Below are 18,089 nucleotides of genomic sequence, written 5' to 3' on the forward strand. Positions count from 1 at the left end.
ATTAATTCCATAATTTTGTCAGTTAAATCATATGGTGATATACAAATTGCAAATGAGAGAAACAGGGAAGGAAACTTATAGGATCCTCTGACTTTTCTAGGAGTAGTATCTAAGAGAAAGAAACGAGAATAAGGAAAAGATTACTTAAAAGCTACAAAGTAGTACTTACAGTAGTCTAAAGAGCCAGAGACTCTTCTTACAGCTGTCCAAGGAGCTAGTAGTGCAAACTGCACCCTGAGCTGAGCCGATCTTTTGACATCCTTCTCAGAGAAGAGTATCCTTTTCAGTGATTACAAGGAACTGCTGCAGTGATAACTAGTTATTTCCTTCAGCAGTTCCACATTAATACTTCTCTGCCATCAAACACCCTGTACACTGGAAGCTAGGCTATTATTCATCTTAACCAGGCAGCTATCTCACTCCTGAAAACCTATATCCAAAAGAATGACTAGATCTTGGCTTATTTTTATTTTAATATAAAACAGAAAACTGGTCCCATCATTTCTAAGCCCTCACTTCAGTGTGGTGCTTTAGGCTAAGAATTTAATGTAACGCATTTTATTTAACAGATTAATCAAACAAAGTGATCAACAGTTTCCAAAAAGCACTTCAGGATATGTTTTCTCATTTTATCCATTTATAGCAATGTTCTTGAAATAAGCAGGGGCTGGTTGATGCTCCAGATGAAGAAATTTAAGGATTAGGAAGTTCAGGTTGTTTTTCTAAAAGTGAATAATGGTATAGCCAAAACAGGAATGGTTTCAAAATGGTGGTAGAGCCCAAAGATACTTGTCCTAAGAATTCCATTCTAGAACTCCTTTGGTAGTAATACTAAAATATCAAAGTCACAGCCGTCTATCCACAGACCCACCACCCTTAGTAAATGAGAGACACTGGTCATCAGATACATGGAATAAATGGGTTTTTAAGACTTCAAAAATTCAATGACCAGGTTATCAATTCCACCTTGCAAACCAGATGTACGTTTTAAAAAATTTAAAAAATAACAACTTTTTGGTTGTATCCTGGCAATTGGCATTACATGTTGGGAATATACAAGAGGCCAAGAGAGATTCTTAGCCAGGCAATCTGCTCTGAAAGGAAGAATGCAGAGACAATGCTAAACTTCCTTCCTGGGGAGATAATTTTCAATTGATACTTATATATAATAAATAATAAATAAATACAGGGTAGCAATCCAAGTTCCCTTGGGTCTGACTTGCCTTAAAAATTTTGCCTAGTAAAGCAGTAAAAGAGGGGCAGGAATGGTTCCTGTCCCCAGAATGTTACAATAATTGGAATTGGGATCATTAACAAATGCAGGAAAAGGAGTGAAGGCCCACCCACATAGTTCAGGTCTGCTTTTGGTAGTCAATACTGCACAAATACAACATCAAAGTGGTAGGGAGACCTTGGGCTGGTGGGCTGAAAAAATGGGACAATCAATACTGTGTTAATAACACAGAAGGGGCTGTGGGTAGTCAGTACTACTCAGGAGTAATGCAAAGAAGGAAGTGGAAGGGTCCATGTCTGATGGGCGGAACCAAAGAAAGGGTAACTGAGGCATTACAGCAATTCAAAATGGGCAAAGCAATGACATCTGGGATTGTTAATGTCTTAAAAACAAAAGGGCTTTGCCAGTGGACATTTCCCAGCAACAATGCAAAAGGGCAGGGCAGGGGTGGAAGGGGCAGGAGGGGCAAGGGAGCACAATCTTATCTGGATACATGGACACCTGAAAATTGTGAGCATTAATAGTCCATAAGAAAGGTCCAAGGGCAGGCAAAGGGTATGGAGAGGGAACATAAGGGCAAGACCATAGCTATTTGGAATTTGATACACTGGAGCCAATGCAAGTAGAGTGGGAGTATGGGCTGCTGTTTGATGGAAAGTTCATGGCACACTGCAGTATTTATACTTTATTATACCATGGGAAATTGGGGCTGGGCTGGGAGCGCTTGCCCAACAAGGCCAGGGAGTAAAAACCCATTTCTCATCGTCATTGTGCTCATCAGCAGTCCCAGTAGAAGTTTTGTGTGGTCAGCAGCCCCTTTCAGTAATCCGAATGGGGTGCAAGGAAATAATGTCCTACTCTAATAGAAGGGGAATTAGATAATTGCAAATATTCGCATTAACAGTCAAAAAAGGGGGCCTTAGTCAGTATCCCTGATGTATACAGTAAGGGAACAGGGGTCCTATCTAATGATCAGTACTTTTGATATGTTATTGGTGAATATTAATTGTCCAAGAGCTGAGGTCATGATAGTTAGCTGAGGGGATATTATCTCAGTCTATGGATGAAGACAACCATTTCAATTACATATATTGACGGTCCACAAGAAACGATCTTGGGGAAAAACAGTATCCCTTGAGGTATTGCAAAGGAGATACAGCAGTCCTGGAAGTAACTGGGTTGTGGAAAACTGCAATTCTGCACATTAACTGTCCAAATATAAAGGTCTTAGCAGTGGGAACCACCTACTTACCGGAAGGCATAGGAAGTTGGCGGGGGTGGGGGGGTGTCCTTGTCTAGTGTGCAAGAACCTGGACAAATGCAATTATGCACATTAATAGGCCAAGGAAAGAGCTGATTTAGGGTCACAAACCCTGATATACTGCAAATGGAGAGCAAAAGGATAAGATGAATTAAGGTGTAATTATGTACATTAATGTCCAAAGGGTATGGTATGGTCAATTAAAATCATGTACTTTGTACAAATAAATATAAGGATCTTAAAGTAGTGTACGCTCCCTGTAAAAGACAAAGGGAGTGGGAAGAGGGGCATCCTTATTTAGTGTACAGGAACATGTACAAAAGCAAATTATGTACAATAACTAGCCATGGAAAGAGGTCTTAGGAATCAGTACCCTTGCTATACTAGAGAAGGGGTCTGAGAGGGTAGGATCTTATTCATATGGGATGAGCCATGTGCAGTTATACACATTAACATCCAAGGTGACTGGCTGCAGTCAGTTACAAATGTGCATCTTGACTGTCCAAACTTAACAGTCTTGTGGAGGGGGCACTTCCTGCTGGAAGAGAAAAGGAATGCACAAGAACCCAGACAAATACATCACGTACATTAACAGGTCAAGAAATGGGACCTTAGGGATCAGAATCCTTGTGGTACTTCAAAGGGAATGTGAAGGGGAAGGATCCTAATGTAATTGTCATTACATATATTACTGTTTGAGAAAGGGGCCTTAAGTGAACAGTACCCCATTGCAATAAAGTAAAGAGAGTGTGAAAATTGGGACACAAGTTAACTCAAAGGACCATGGACAATTGTAATTACACATAGTAACAGTCCCAAGACAAGGCCTTTAAGGTAGTCAGTATGCTGTGCTTAAATAAGTAAAGGAGTCCTAACCTAAAAAGCAGTTGTGGACAATTGAGAATGTGTACAGGACAACTAAGATTATGCAGATTAACTGCAGAAGTATATAAATCTTAAGAAGTAGGCACCTCCTGCTGAAATATAAATAGAATGGAGAGGGTCCTTACCTGATGTACAGGAGCAAATGGCAGTATACACATTAACAGTCCAAGAAAATGAATCTTGGCTATTCAGAAGCTCCCAAAGTAATGTAAATGGGGCAAGAAAATGGGATTCTAGTCTAACATAAGGGAGCATGGATTACTGAAATTATGTGCATTTAAACTGTACAGGAGAAGCAGCCACAGTTGGTCAGCACCCCAAATGCAAAAGGGGTGGGATAGGATGGGATCCTAGTATAATTTTGCACATTAACTGTCCCCCACCCCCACCAAAAAAAGACTTGGGTAGTCAGTAATCCCTGAACTCAACGTATTAGCTTATCACGAGGGCACATGCACATTAGAATCCCAAGAGAGGGACTTTGGGTCACTAACATCCCCTGAATATAAAAAAGGAGGGGTATTAGTTTAAAGAAAGGGGCCATGAACACTGGAATTTTGCATGTAAACACTCCCAGAAGGAAGTAACTGAGGTAATTAATACATCTTCTTGTAAAACAAAGAATACAAGGGACTTAAGTGAAAGACATTATTTGGGGTCAATTACCATGGCTCACTTTAACTATCCTAGTACACAGGTCTTGAGTAAAGGGCATTCACCACTAAATACAAGGGAAATGAGTGAGGTCTATAAATACTGCAGAAGATGAGGGACAAATGAAATTGTGCATTAACAGTGCAAAAGAAAGGGCCGTGGTGTTCAGGACCTTGTGCTGTAATGCTAACAGGCATGAGAGAATGGGATGTACTACAACAGTCCCAAGTACCCTCTGTGGTAATGCAAAGGGAGTAGAAAGGGATTGGAAACTAATAGGAGGGACCACAGCTGCAGTTAAGCACCTTAAGAGCCCCCCAAATCCTCCCATGCAATACAAAGGGAGTAGGAGGGAATGGGATCCTAGATGAACAGAAAGAAAGGAACGCAGGTGCCCTTACCACCTTGACAGTCCCAAATGCCCTCCCTGGTAAAAGGAGTTGAGGAATCCTAAATTAAAAGGGACCACACCTGAATTTAAGCACATTCACAGTTCCAAGTACCCTCTGTGGTAATGCAAACAAAGCTGGGGGCATGGACCCCAGACTAAGAGAAGGGACCAGAGCTGCAAATAAACACTTTAACAGTCCCAAGTACCCTCTGCTGTAATACAAAGGGAATTGGTGAGCTTAGGAAATTAGACTAACAGAGGGGACCACAGCTGCAATTAAGCACTTTAACAGTCCCAAATATACACTGGGGTAATGTAAAAAGTTAGAGGGCATGGGAGCCTAAGTTAGATCACAGCTGCATTTAAGTACTTTTCTGTCCCAAATACCAACAAGTAACACAAAGAAGCAGAAAGGGATGTGATCCTAGAATTATAAAAGGGACCACAGCTAAAAATGAGCACATTAACAGCCCCAAATGTGCTCCCAGGTTACATGGAGCTGGAGTGCTTGGGAAAGTACACTTATAATGGAAGAGGCTACAGCAGCCATTAACTACTTTAAAGGTCTCAAATACCTTTGCAGTCATGCAAAGGGAGATAGGTGGGAATGGGATCCCAGGTTAACATAAGGGACTGTATTTGCATTTAATAAGCACCTTAACAGTCCCTTATAGCCTTTGTGGAAATGCAAATCACGTAGGAGGGGATGGGATCCTAGACTAACAGAAAGGACTGTAGTCCAACTAAGCCTATTAACAAGCCCCAAGTACCCTCTGCAGTAAAGCAAAGGGAGTTAGGTGGGAATAGGATCCTAGGTTTTAAAAAAAGGACTGTACCTGCATTTAAGCACAGTTAACAGTCCATTGTACACTGAGGTACAATCCAAATAGAGGCGGGAAAGGAAATCTAGACCAACAGAAGGGAGAATAGCTTTAATTAAGCCTATTAACAGTCCCAAGTACCCTCTGCTGTGATGGAAAGGGAGTTAGGTGGGAGTGGATTTTGAGATGGAAATGGATTTTCAGGTTATGGTAAGGAAATTTAGCTGCTTTTAAAAAAGCACATTAAAAGTCCCTTGTACCCTCTGTTATAATACAATTCAAGTAGGAGGGCATGTAATCTGGACTAAGAGGTGAGACTGTATAGGCAGTTAAGTACATTTACAGTCCCAAGTACACTCTGCAGTCATGAAAAGTTAGATGGGAATGGGGTCCTAGATAACATAAGGGACTATAGTGCCACTTAAGCACTTTGGTTTTTTTGTTTTTTTTGGTTTTTTTTGTCTTTTTTTTTTAGGGCCACACCTGTGGCATATGAAGTTCCCAGGCTAGGGGTCGAATTGGAGCTACAGCTGCCAGCCTACACCACAGCCACAGCAATGCCAGATCCGAGCAGCGTCTGCGACCTACACCACAGCCCAGGGCAACGCTGGATCCTGAACCCACTGAGCAAGGCCAGGGATTGAACCCCAAACCTCATGGTTCTTAGTTGGTTTCGTTTCCGCGGTGCCATGACAGGAACTCCCACTTAAGCACTTTAAAAGTCCCTTGTACCCTCTGGGGTAATGCAAATCAAATAGGAGGGAATGGGATCCTAGACTATGAGAGGAATGTGGCTGCAGTACAGCCCGTTAACAGTCCCAATTACCCTTTGCAGTCAGGAAAAGGGAGTTAGGTGGGAATGGATTTTGAGGTTAACAAAAGGCACTGTACCTGCACTTAAACACATAAGAGTCCCTTGTAGCCTCTTTAGTAATTCAAAGCAAGTCAGGCTGGGAATGGGATCCTAGGTTTAAAAACCAACTACCTGCATTTAAGCACCTTTGCAGTTCCTTGCGCCCTCTGCGATAATGTAAATCATTTAAGAGGGGATGGGATCCCAGACTATGGAAAGAGACTGTGGCTACAATAAAGCCCATTAACAGTCCCAAGTATCCTCTGCAGTCATGCAAAGGCATTTATGTGGGAAAGATATCTTAGGGTTAAAAGGGGGGGGGGGGCTGTACCTACATTTAAGCACAACAGTCCCTTGTATCTATCCCCTGTGATAATGTAAAGGGATTTAGGTGGGGATGGGATCCTAGACTAATAGAAGGGACTATAATTGCATTTAGCAAAGTACCAGTCCTGTATACACTCTGGGGTAATGTTAATCACTTAGGAGGAGATGGGATCTCAGACTAAGAAAAAGGACTATGGCTACAATAAAGCCCATTAACAGTCCCCAGTATTCTCTGCAGTCATCCAAAGGCAATTGGGTGGGAAAGGGATCCTAGGCTGAAAAAAGAAAAAATGGGGATTGTACCCACACTTAAGCACAACGACAGTCCCTTGTATCTCCTTTGGTAATGTAAAGGGAATTAGGTGGGAATGGGACCCTAGACTAACAGAAGGGACTATAATTGCATTTAAGCATACTTACCAGTCCCTTGTACACTCTGGGGTAATGAAAATAGAGTAGGAGGGAGGGGAACCTAGACTAAAAGAAGGGAAATCAGAGCAATTAAGCCCATTAAAAAAGTCCTATGTAAGCCCTGAAGTAATACAAGGCAGTTAGGTGGGATCCAGATCCTGGTTACCATAAAGGACTGTAGCTCTATTTAAGTACATTAACAGTCCCTAGTACCCTCCCCTGCAATGCAAATCAAAAAAGGCATGGATCCTAGAATAACAGGAGGGACTGTAGCAGCAATACAACTCATTAACAGTCCCAAGTGTCCTCTGCACTCATGCAAAGGAAGTTGAATGGGGATGGGATCCTAGGTTAACAATAGCTGCTTTTAAGCCCATTACCAGTCACTTGTACAGTTGGTGATAATGCAAAGGGAGTTAGGTGGAATGGGATCCTAGGTTACAAAAAGAGGGGGACTATGTGCATTTAGCACATTACCATTCCCTTGAAACCTCTACGGTAATGTAATTCTTTATGAGGGGATAGAATCCTAGACTAACGAAAGGGACAGCAGTGCAATTAAGACCATTAACAAGTCCCATGCAGGCTCTGCAGCAATGAAAAGGGAGATAGGTGAGAATGGGATCCTAGGTTATCATAAGAGACTGTAGCTGTATTTCAGCCCATTAAGAGTCCCAAGTATCCTTTGAAGCCATGCAAAGGGCGTTAGTTGGGGCATGAGATTCTAGATTAATGTAAGAGATTGTAGCTGCATTTTAGCACATTAACAGTCCATTGTACCCCCCTTGGTAATGCAAATTGAGTAGGAGAGCTTGGGAATCTAGACTAGTAGAAGGGACAGAGAAGAGCAATGAAGCCCATTAACAAGTCCCATATAGGCTCTGCATCAATGAGAAGAGTTAGGTGAGAATGGGATTCTAGCTTAACATAAAGGACTGTAGCTGCATTTAAGCACATTGGTAGTCCATTGTACAGTCTGTGGTTATCAAATCATATAAAAGAGGATGGGAATCTACACTAACAGAAGGTAACTGCAGTAAAGTTCACTAATAGTCCCACATAGGCTCTGCAGTTATGAAAAGGGAGTTAGGTAGAAATAGGATGCTAGGTTAACACAAGAGCTGGAGCTCCACTTAAGCACATAAATAGTGCATTACAGTCTCTTTAGTAATGCAGATAGAGTAGGAAGGCACGAGAATCTAAACAAATAAAAGGGACTATAGCTCTAATTAAGCCCATTAACAGTCCCAAGTACCCTCTACAGTCATGCAAAGGGTTTTAGGTTAGAGAAAAGGGATTCTAAGTAAACCCAAAAGACTGTAGCTCCATTTAATAAACACGTTAACAGTCTCTTGCACCATCTGTAGTAATGCAAATCCAGTAGGACAGCAACAGAAGCTAAACTACCAGAAGGGGCTGTAGCCGCCCGTAATAAAGCCTAAGGTCCCTCTGCAGTCATGCAAACGGATTCAGGTGGAGATGGGATCCTAGGTTAACATAACGGACAGTAGTTGTATTTAAGCCCATCAACAGTCCCTTGTATCTTCTTTAGTAATGTAAAGGGAACTAGGAGGGGATGTGCTCCTAGACTAACAGAAGAGACTGTAGTGCAATAAAGGTTGTTAATAAGTCCTATGCAGGCTCTGCATTAATGAAGAGAGATAGTTGGGGATGGGATTCTAGATTAACATAAGGGTCTGTAACTGCATTTAAGCGCAGTAACAGTCCCTTGCATATTCTGTGGTAATGCAAATCATGTAGTAAATGGTAGTCTAGACTAACAAAAGGGACTATAGCTACAATAAAGCCCATTAACAGTCCCAAGTACTCTCTGTAGTCATGAAAGGAGAGTTAGTTGGGGATGAGATCCTTAGGTTAACATGAGGGACTATAGCTTCTTTTAAGCACAGTAAGTCAATTGTACCCTCTGTAGTGTTGAAAAGGGAGATAAGGGGGAATGGGATCCTGGGTAAAATTTAAAAGGGACTGTAATTGCATTTAAGCACACTGACAGTCCCTTGTATCTTCCTTGGTTGGTACTGTAAAGGCAATCAGGTTGGGGATGGGATCTTAGACTAATGGAAGGACAGTAGTGCAATTAAAGCCGTTAACAAGTCCCATGTAGCTTCTGCATTAATAAAAAGGGAGATAGTTGGGTATCAGATCGTAGGTTAACATAAGAGACTGTAATTGCATTGAAGCATACCAACAGTCTCTTGTACTCCCTTTGGTAATGCAAATGGAGTATGGGCATGGGAATATTGACCAATAGAAGGGACTGTAGCTCTAATTAAAGCCATTAACTGTCCCAAGTACCTTCTACAGCCATGCAAGAGTTTTAGGTGGGGAATGGGATTTTATTTAAACATAAGAGACAGTAGCTTCATTTAAGCACATTAACAGTCCCTTGTACCATCTGTGCAAGTCGAGTAGAAAAGTAACAAATTCTGGACAAACAGAAGGGACTGTAGCCATAATAAAGCCCATTAACAGTCCCAAGTACTCTCTATAGGCATGAAAAGGGAGTTAAGTGGCAAAAAGATCATAGGTAACGTAAGGGTCTGTAGAGCCATAGAAGCTCATTAACAGTCCCTTTACACTCTAGGGTAATGCAAATAGAATGAGGGATGGGAACCTATAGAATAACAGAACAGTAATGCAATAGTCTATTAACAAGTCCTACTTAAGCTCTGCAGTAATGAAAAGAGAGTTAGTTGGGGATGGGATCCTCATTTAACATAAGGGACTGTGGTTCTATTTAAGCACATTAACAGTCCCTTGTCCCCTCTGTGGTAATGCAAATGGAGTAGGATGGAAACAGATTCTAGACTAACAGAAGGGACTGCAGCTGCAATAAAGCCAATCAACAGTCCCAAGTACCCTCTGCAGCATGAAAAAGGCTGTAGGTGGGGATGAGATTCTAGGTTAATAAGGGACTGGAGCTGCATTTAAGCCCTATAATGGTCCCTTGTATAGTCCGTGGTAATGCAAAACATCTAGGATGGTAATGGGAATCTAGACTAATAAAAGAGACTGTAGCTACAGTAAATCTCACTAACAGTCCCAAGTATCCTCTGCAGCCAGGAAAAGGGAGTTCCTAGGAGACAGGATCCTTAGGTTAACATAAGGGACTGTAGCTGCTTTTAGGCTCATTCGCCCCTTGTACCCTCTGTGGTAGTGCAAATGGAGTTACATGGGAATGAAATCCTAGGTTTAAAAAAAAGGACTGTACCTTCATTTAAGCACATTAAGAGTCCCTTGTATCCTCCCTGGTAATGCAGAGAGAATTAGGTGAGGATGGGATCCCAAACTAACGGGAGGGGTCAGTAGAGCAATTAAGGCTATTAACAAGTCCTATGTAGGCTCTGCATTAATGAAAAGGGAAATAACTGTGGACAGGCTCCTAGGTTAACATAAGGGATTGCAGCTATATTTAAGCCTCTTTACTGTCCCTTGTATCCTCTGTAGTAATGCAAATCAAGTAGGAAAGGAACAGATTCTAGACTTACAGAAGAGACTATAGATGCAGTTAAGCCCATTAACAGTCCCAAGTATCCTCTGCAATCCCGAAAAGGGAGTTATTTGGGGATGAATCCCAGGTTAGCATAAGGGACTGTAATTGCATTTAAGCATATTAACAGCCCTTTCTTCCCCCGTTTGGTAATGCAAAACGAGTAAGGGAACGGGAATCTCAACCAACAGAAGGGACTGTAGCTCTAATCGAGCCCATTGACTATCCCAAGTTCCCTCTGCAGCCATGCAAAGGGTGTTAGATGGGAATGGGATCATAGGTTAACATAGGAACTGTAGATGCATTTAAGCAAATCCAGTCTCATACATCTTAAGGTAATGCAAATCGAGTAGGAAAAGGGGATCCTAAAATAACAGAAGGGACAATAGTGCGATTAAGCCCACTAACAAGTCCCACATAGGCTTTGCATTAACAAAAAGATAGTTAGGTGGGAACGGGATCCTAGGTTAAGGTGAGGATCTGTAGCTGCACCTAAGCATATTGACAGTCCCAGTTCCCTTCAGTTGTAATACAAATTGAGCAGGAAGGAAAGTGATTCCAGATTAACACAAGGGACTATAGCTGCAATAAAGCCCATTAACAGTCCCAACTGCCCCCTGTGTCACTGAAAGTCAGTTAGATGGGAACAGGGTCCTAGATAAATGTAAATGACTATAGCTTCTTTTAAGCACAGTAACATTCCTTTTACCTTTTACGGTATTGCAAAGGAATTATGTGAGAATGGGATCATAGGTAAACATAACAGTCAGATGCATTTAACCACATTAACAGTCTCATACACTCTAGGGTAATGTAAACTGAGTAGGAAGGGTGGACTCCTAGACTAATAGACGGGACAGCAGTGCAATTAAGTCCATTAACAAGTTCCACGTAGGCTCTGCAGTATGAAAAGAGAATTAGTTGGGGTGTGATACCAGGTTAAGATAAGGGACTACACAGCTCCATTTAAGCACATTAACAGTCCCTTATACGCTATAGGGTAATGCAAATGGAGTAGGATGGAAACAGATTCTAGACTAACAGAAGGGACTGTAGTTGCAAAATAGCCCATTAACAGTCCCATGTACTCTCAGCAGCCGTCCTAAAAGAATTAGGTGGGGATGGAATTTTAGGTTAACATAAAGGATTGTAGCTGTATTTAAGCTCATTAAGCTAGTTACCTTAGATATTCTGTGGTAATGCAAATTGTATAGGACTGGATGGGAATCCAGACAAACAGAAGGGACTGTAGCTGCAATAAAGCCCATTAACAGTCCCAGATACCCTCTGCAGTCATGAAAAGGGAGTTAGTGGAAATGGAGTTCTACATAAACATAAGTGACTATAGCTGCTTTTTTTTTTTTTTTTTTTTTTCCCACTGTACAGCAAGGGGGTCAGGTTATCCTTACATGTATACATTGCAATTACAGTTTTTCCCCCACCCTTTCTTCTGTTGCAACATGAGTATCTTATAGCTGCTTTTAAGTACAGTAAGTAACAGTACCTTGTACTCTGTGGTTTTGCAAAGGGAATTATGTGGGAATGGGATCCTAGGTAAAATAAGAAAGGGACTGAACCTGCATTTAAGCCCATTAAAAGTCCCTTGTATCCTCCCTTGTAATGCAAAGGGAATTATGTGGGGATGGGATGCTAGATTAATGGAAGGGACAGTAGTACAATAAAGCCCATTAAGTCCCATGTAGGCTCTGTATTAATGAAAAGGGAGTTAGGTGGAAATGGGATCCTAGGTTAACATAGGGACTGTAGCTGCATTTAGGCCCATTAACAGTCCCTTGTACTCCCTTTGGTAATGCAAATGGAGTAGGAGGGCATGGGAATCTCCACTAACAGAAGGATCTGTAGCTCTAATTGAGCGCATTAACTATCCCAAGTACCCTCTGCAGTCATGCAAAGGGTGTTAGATGGGAACGGGATCATAGGTTAACAAAAGGGACTGTAGATACATTTAAGCACATCCACAGTCTCTCATACATTTTAGGGTAGTGCAAATCCAGTAGGAGGGATGGGATCCTAGAATAAAAGAAGGGACAGTAGTGCAAATAAGCCCACTAGTCCCATGTAGGCTCTGCATTAATGAAAAGGGAGTTAGGTGGAAATGGGATCCTAGTTTAACATAAGGAACTGTAGCTCCATTTAAACACATTAACAGTCCCTTGTATAGTCTGTGGTAATGCAAATTGTGTAGGAGTGGATAGGAATCCAGATTAATAGAAGGGACTGTAGCTGCAATAAAGCCCATTAACAGTCCCAAGAACCCTCTGCAGTCATGCAAAAGGGGTTAGTTGAGGATGGGTCCTAGATAAACATAAGGGACTGTAACTGCTTTAAGCACTTTAACAGTCCCTTATATTCTTTCGGTAATACAGGATTTAGGAGGATATGGGATCTTGGACTAACAGAAGCGACAGTAGTGCAATAAAGGTCGTTAACAAGTCCTATGTAAGCCCTGCAGTAATGAAAAGAGAGTGAGTTGGGGATGGGATCCTAGATTAACATAAAGGACTGTAGCTGCATTTAAACCCATTAACAGTCCCTAGTACGGATTGTGGTCATGTGAATCATCTAGGAGGAGAATGGATGCTAGTCTAACAGCAGGGTCTGTAGCTGCAATCAAACCACTTAACTGTCACAAGTATCCTCTACTCTTATGCAAAGGCGGTTATTGAGTGTGAGACTCTAGTTTAAACACAGTCGTTCGGGCAGGAAATGGCCTTAGGCAATTAGCACCTTTTAGGTGTAAAGATAATGCAGGGTTCCTAATACAAAAGGCTCAGGTCTAATCAATTAGGTTTGCACAGGTAGAGTGTCCCAGTGCAGCGCTCTTAAGTTAAAAAGGGTCCCCTGCTGGAATACAAAGCAGGTGGATGTTACTAGTTCACAGGACATGAACAAATGCAATTATGCACATTATCAATTCAACAGAAGGGTCCTCCTGACACACCTAGCACCCAAATGGGACACAGTGGCCCACTAAAATGGATGGGACTCTGGACAACCGCAACTGTGCGGATTAACTGTCCCAAAGCTGAGTCCTTGAATAATTTGCACTACCTAGCAATATTCCACAGAGTGTAGGATTTAATTTTTAATTGCATGAGACCACAGGTATATGCAATTATGCACATAAATTGTTTAAGAGAAAGGACTTAGGGTAATCAGAACTCCTTAGAAGAAATGGCATAGAGGTAAGAGATATCCTAGGCTAACAGTGGGACAATGGACAATGAGGATTTTAAATATTAATGCAAGGTGGTAGGTAGTCCACACTACCTAAGAACAATGAAAAGAGCATGGGTGGGTCTTATCTGGTAGGCAGGACCATGACCAGTAATGATTGTATCCATTAATATTCCGAAGTAAAGGACTTTAGTGATGGGCACTTCCCTTATAGTGCAAAGAAGCTGCAAAGGATTTGTGTAATGAACAATTGGTATTCTAGTCAATAATAATAATTCAAGGAACATGGTCTCAGATAGTCAGCACTGCCTAATAGCAATGCAAACGGGACAGAAGGTCATTGATTAATGAGTGAGACAATGTACAATTACAATTTGGTACTTTAATTGTCCAAGAACAGGAGGACTCACAAGAGGGTAAAAATGGTAGGATGCCTTTGTTTAACAGACAAGGGTATGACAACTGGGACTGCTGAATGCAAAAGGGTTTTTAAATTGGGATTTAGTCCAATGCAGGATTATGGACAATTAGAATTTCACTGAGTGCAAAGAGTTTAGGTGGTCAGCACAGTATATATGCACTTTCCAGAAAACTGGGATTTTGACTACTGCAGCAATGACAGAGGAATGGTTTCTCCTTCCTTAAAGGCAGGAGATTGAGATGATGAGTAAGCAGATTTATGGACAATAATTGTCTGATATGAAGCTCACAATTAAATTTCCTAACATTATTGCACAAATTCTTTGTTCTAACATGAGATAATGGGCAAATGGGATTGTGTACATTAATTGAAAATGGTGACTCAGGTAGTCAGCACTCAAGATCAGCAATGCTAGAGGCAGACAAGGTATCCCAGTCTGATGGAAGAGCAACTGAAACTTATTTTTAGCATCAAATCAATACAAACTGGACTGGCTTTAGGGAGAAACAGGAGTGGGACAGGGGCTTGGCTGGGGCTGGGGCTGGGGCTTGGTTGGGGCTGGGGCTGGGGCAGGGGCAGGGGCAGGGGCAGGGGCTGGGGCTGGGGCAGGGGCAGGGGCTGGGGCAGGGGCAAGGGCTGGGGCAGGGGCAGGGGCAGGGGCTGGGGCTAAATATGGGTTTGCTGGGAAGAGGTGTGGAGAGGAGCTGGGGCCTGTGGAGACAGGTCACCACAGAAAATTGAAATTATGGGCAATAATACTCCAATATAATAAATTAGAGTAGAAGAAGTCCACAGCAATTCAAGTTTTCTGCAGATAGGTAGGTCATTATTCAATCAGTGCAGCATTAAGGATGGGAACAAAGCAAGACCTGGACAGAAGAGGACCTTCAAAGATTATTTGGTCATAATGTTAAATTTTAAATTAACTATTTTTGTACTATAAGACTTCAAAAATCCAAAAGGAAGTAGTTCATTAAGTCAATTTCAAAGTAAAAAAGTAGTAAAAACTTATAAATGCCAAATTATTGACTTTGACTATATAAAGATAAAGAAATGTAAGCATTTGTAAAAAAAAGAAATTGAAAACTTTAAGGAATTTCAAAGGAACCCCAAAATGAAAACCCACTAAATGTAACTGAAATGAATTCTACAAATAACAAAGTCCCTAAATACATTACCATAGTAGTCACTTAAGGCTTAAATCGAACACTAGCAAACCACATAATCAAACTATATATGACTGACATCCAAGAAATAAATAGAAATCAAAATCCGACCCCAGCATTAGCCACGGGGTAGGTGTTCCTCTTGAGGAAGACAGGGATTCCTCTTCCGCCACCTGTTGGCCAACGATCATCTGCGATCCATTCTGGTCCTTGCCACGACTCACCGCCATGTTCACACTTGGCAGGCATGGAGCACTGCCCCTGGCCACAGTGCAGAAGAGCAGAGGCGGGGGAGGGGGAGGCGGGGAAGGGGTAGTAAGTTAGCCTTAGGCCACCAATGCAGAGGAATGGTGTGAGGTTCAGCCCATATAGCCTAAAGTTCAGCACAGCAGGTGGTAATGCTGGAGGGGAGGGAGCCAGTGAGAGGGGAGGGAGGTGGAAAGGCCAAACGTCCTTGGAAAGACCTTGGGTACCACCCACTGGGAGTAGTACAAACGTGGCCGGTGCTGACTGGCTGAATAGAGACGGTAGCGAGGTGCTATGCTAACTCCGACTAATTCCATCCTCCACTAACTGTCTGTGACCAATTCCACCACCCTTTCTGATTGGATGTGTCGGGCGGCAATCCAACGCTGCCAATCCCTCCTGCACTTTTTCGCGGCAAAGCCCGCCATCTTGAACAATGCGGCAGGCCCTCCTGGTGCAAAGCCCGCCAAGAATGTAACGGTCAAACACCCCTGCCATGACGTCCACGTGACAGACTGCCATGCTATCCACATGACAAGGTCAGCCATATTGTCCCTGCGGCAAAATTTGTCAGGAAATGCACACGGCAAAGACAAAGGCCCGCCATGTTTTCGATTGCGGCAAGTACTTGAGCCGCCATCTTTTGCTATGTAACAGAATATTTCCACCGCCATGCTGCACGCTAGAACAAAGACACCCATAATGTGGCTTCCCGCCACTGGAACACTGCGGCAAAGTGGGTCCGCCATTTTGAACACTCTAACAAAGCAGAGAGCCATGCTAAGCAATGCTGCAAAGTCAAAATCGCCATTTTGAACCCTGCGCCTAAACCTTCTCCCTCTCATTTTCTATTAGCCTCTTGTAATATGACACAGGATGACCCCGTTTTTCCACCTCATGATACCACAATCCATGCAAAGGTCCTAACAAGACCCAAATCGACTAATTCAAAACACGTAGCTCATACAATGCATATCATTTCCTCTGCCTGTCCCACTATTCATCTTGCCTCCCTAGTTTACACTTAGCATAAACAAGTAGCCCTCAGCCGAGCTGGGCGGCAAATCTCAAGTGGCCGCCATCTTTCCTCCCCAGCCTGACCAACCCCCTAGCCTAACTGCAAAGTCATCTCCAAACCAAAGCCGTAGGTCCACTCACACAACACCAAACGATTAGCAGCAAAATTTTGTAGACATTCCAGACAGTACAACGAACCACAAAACCCAACACTTTTCCATCCATACAAAGGTCCGATGGGTGATGAAAAAAAAAAATCTAAGCAGGTATCCACGGCCCCGATGGGCAAGGAAAAAAAAATAATAAAGCAGGTATCCGAGGCCCCGATGGGCAAGGAAAAAAAAAAATTAAAGCAGGTATCCGAGGCCCCGATGGGCCAAAAAAAATTTTTTTTTAAATAAAAAAGCAGGTATCCATTACCCTGATGGGCCAAGGGGTTGGAGAAAGAGGGGGACACAGCAGGTATCCGAGGCCCCGATGGGCTAAGGGGAAAAAAAAATTAAAAGCAGGTATCCGCGGCCCCGATGGGCAAAGTCTTTAAAAAAAGAATTAAAAGGCAGGTATCCACGGCCCCGTTGGGCAAAAAAATAAATAACAATTATTAAAACCAGGTATCCACAGCCCCGATGGGCATAATACACAGAAAAGGAGGGGGAAAAGAAAATTACACCACGAAAAAACCAGAAGAGTCAACCAAAAAACATTCCAAAGAAAAATTATTTTAAAATAGAAAGTTGCCTTAAAATATCCCAAATAACTGTAAACTAGAGATAAGGTGTCAAGAAAATATTAGGAGAAAGTTTAGAAATTTTAAAACATTTTATGAATTTTTGGTGGATTTTTTTTTAAAGAAATATGCCATAAGGCATGGCTGGGGGCTGGAAAATGTTCCAGAAAGAACCACACGGGCAAAGAGATCCAATACCAGCAAGCTTCCACCCGGGAAAAAGAAGAAATATGGCGGTCGCAGCAAAGTGCAGCGCTTTAAGAAGTGAGAGGGAGGGGACTGAGGGCGGAGGGAGTAGAAGAGGAGTGGCCAAGAAGATTGAAAGCCAGACATATTTGTAGTTTAGCCGGCTCAAAATTTAGCCAGTAAAAAGAAAAAGAGAGATTTCGAAAAAACAACAACATATTAAAAGGAACATCAGTCTGGAAATAGGCTTCATTTGTATTCTAGGCGCCACGACTTCAAACGGTTTTCAATGGATTCCCATCTGCAAAATAGGGACGTTGAGTAAATCGAATTAGATAACTAATGCTAAAATTTTCCACAAACAGTATAGCAAATGAATAGGTTTTAGTTTAATTTGGTTTTGAAATAGGAGGAAAAGGGAGGTAGAGCTTTGATATGTTAATGAAGTATCCAAATACCTCATTTAGCCAGAGTGTATAACTTCCCCACCAAACTTTTGAACCAAAGAAGCCAGGAAGGGGCAATACATTAAGGTTAGAAACCTCTTCAAAGGACTTTCCCTTCCATTATCTAACGTGATAGTGAAGGTTTACTTGAAAAAGAGACCCATAAAGGTTACATGATGTGCAACAAAGTCACACACCAAGAGATTCTGAGTCAGTGTATTTTCTACTGCATCACTCTGCCTTTTCATGGCTGCTGATCATAGGAGACTGGAAACGCTTCTAAGTTAACTGGTGAGCAAGACAGAGGGAGGAAAAGACATTTCACAGGAAGTCC

At 42.2% G+C, this 18,089-nt stretch overlaps 1 long non-coding RNA gene across 4 annotated transcripts in view; it reads right to left on the reverse strand.

Annotated features, from left to right (window-relative positions):
* LOC102165344 (uncharacterized) overlaps positions 1-17,354 on the reverse strand; it is a 32,667-nt gene extending 15,313 nt beyond the window's left edge. For all 4 annotated transcript variants that reach the window (NR_202028.1, NR_202029.1, NR_202027.1 and 1 more), the window contains 1 exon segment: positions 170-17,354. This is a non-coding gene — a long non-coding RNA (uncharacterized LOC102165344).
* Between the last annotated feature and the right edge of the window lie 735 nt (positions 17,355-18,089).

The sequence above is a fragment of the Sus scrofa genome, chromosome X (assembly GCF_054392235.1).
Source record: "Sus scrofa isolate SSC_HxYL_T2T_F1_AM1 chromosome X, Sscrofa_HxYL_maternal_Yorkshire_Landrace_v2.0, whole genome shotgun sequence".
Lineage (NCBI taxonomy): Eukaryota > Metazoa > Chordata > Mammalia > Artiodactyla > Suidae > Sus > Sus scrofa.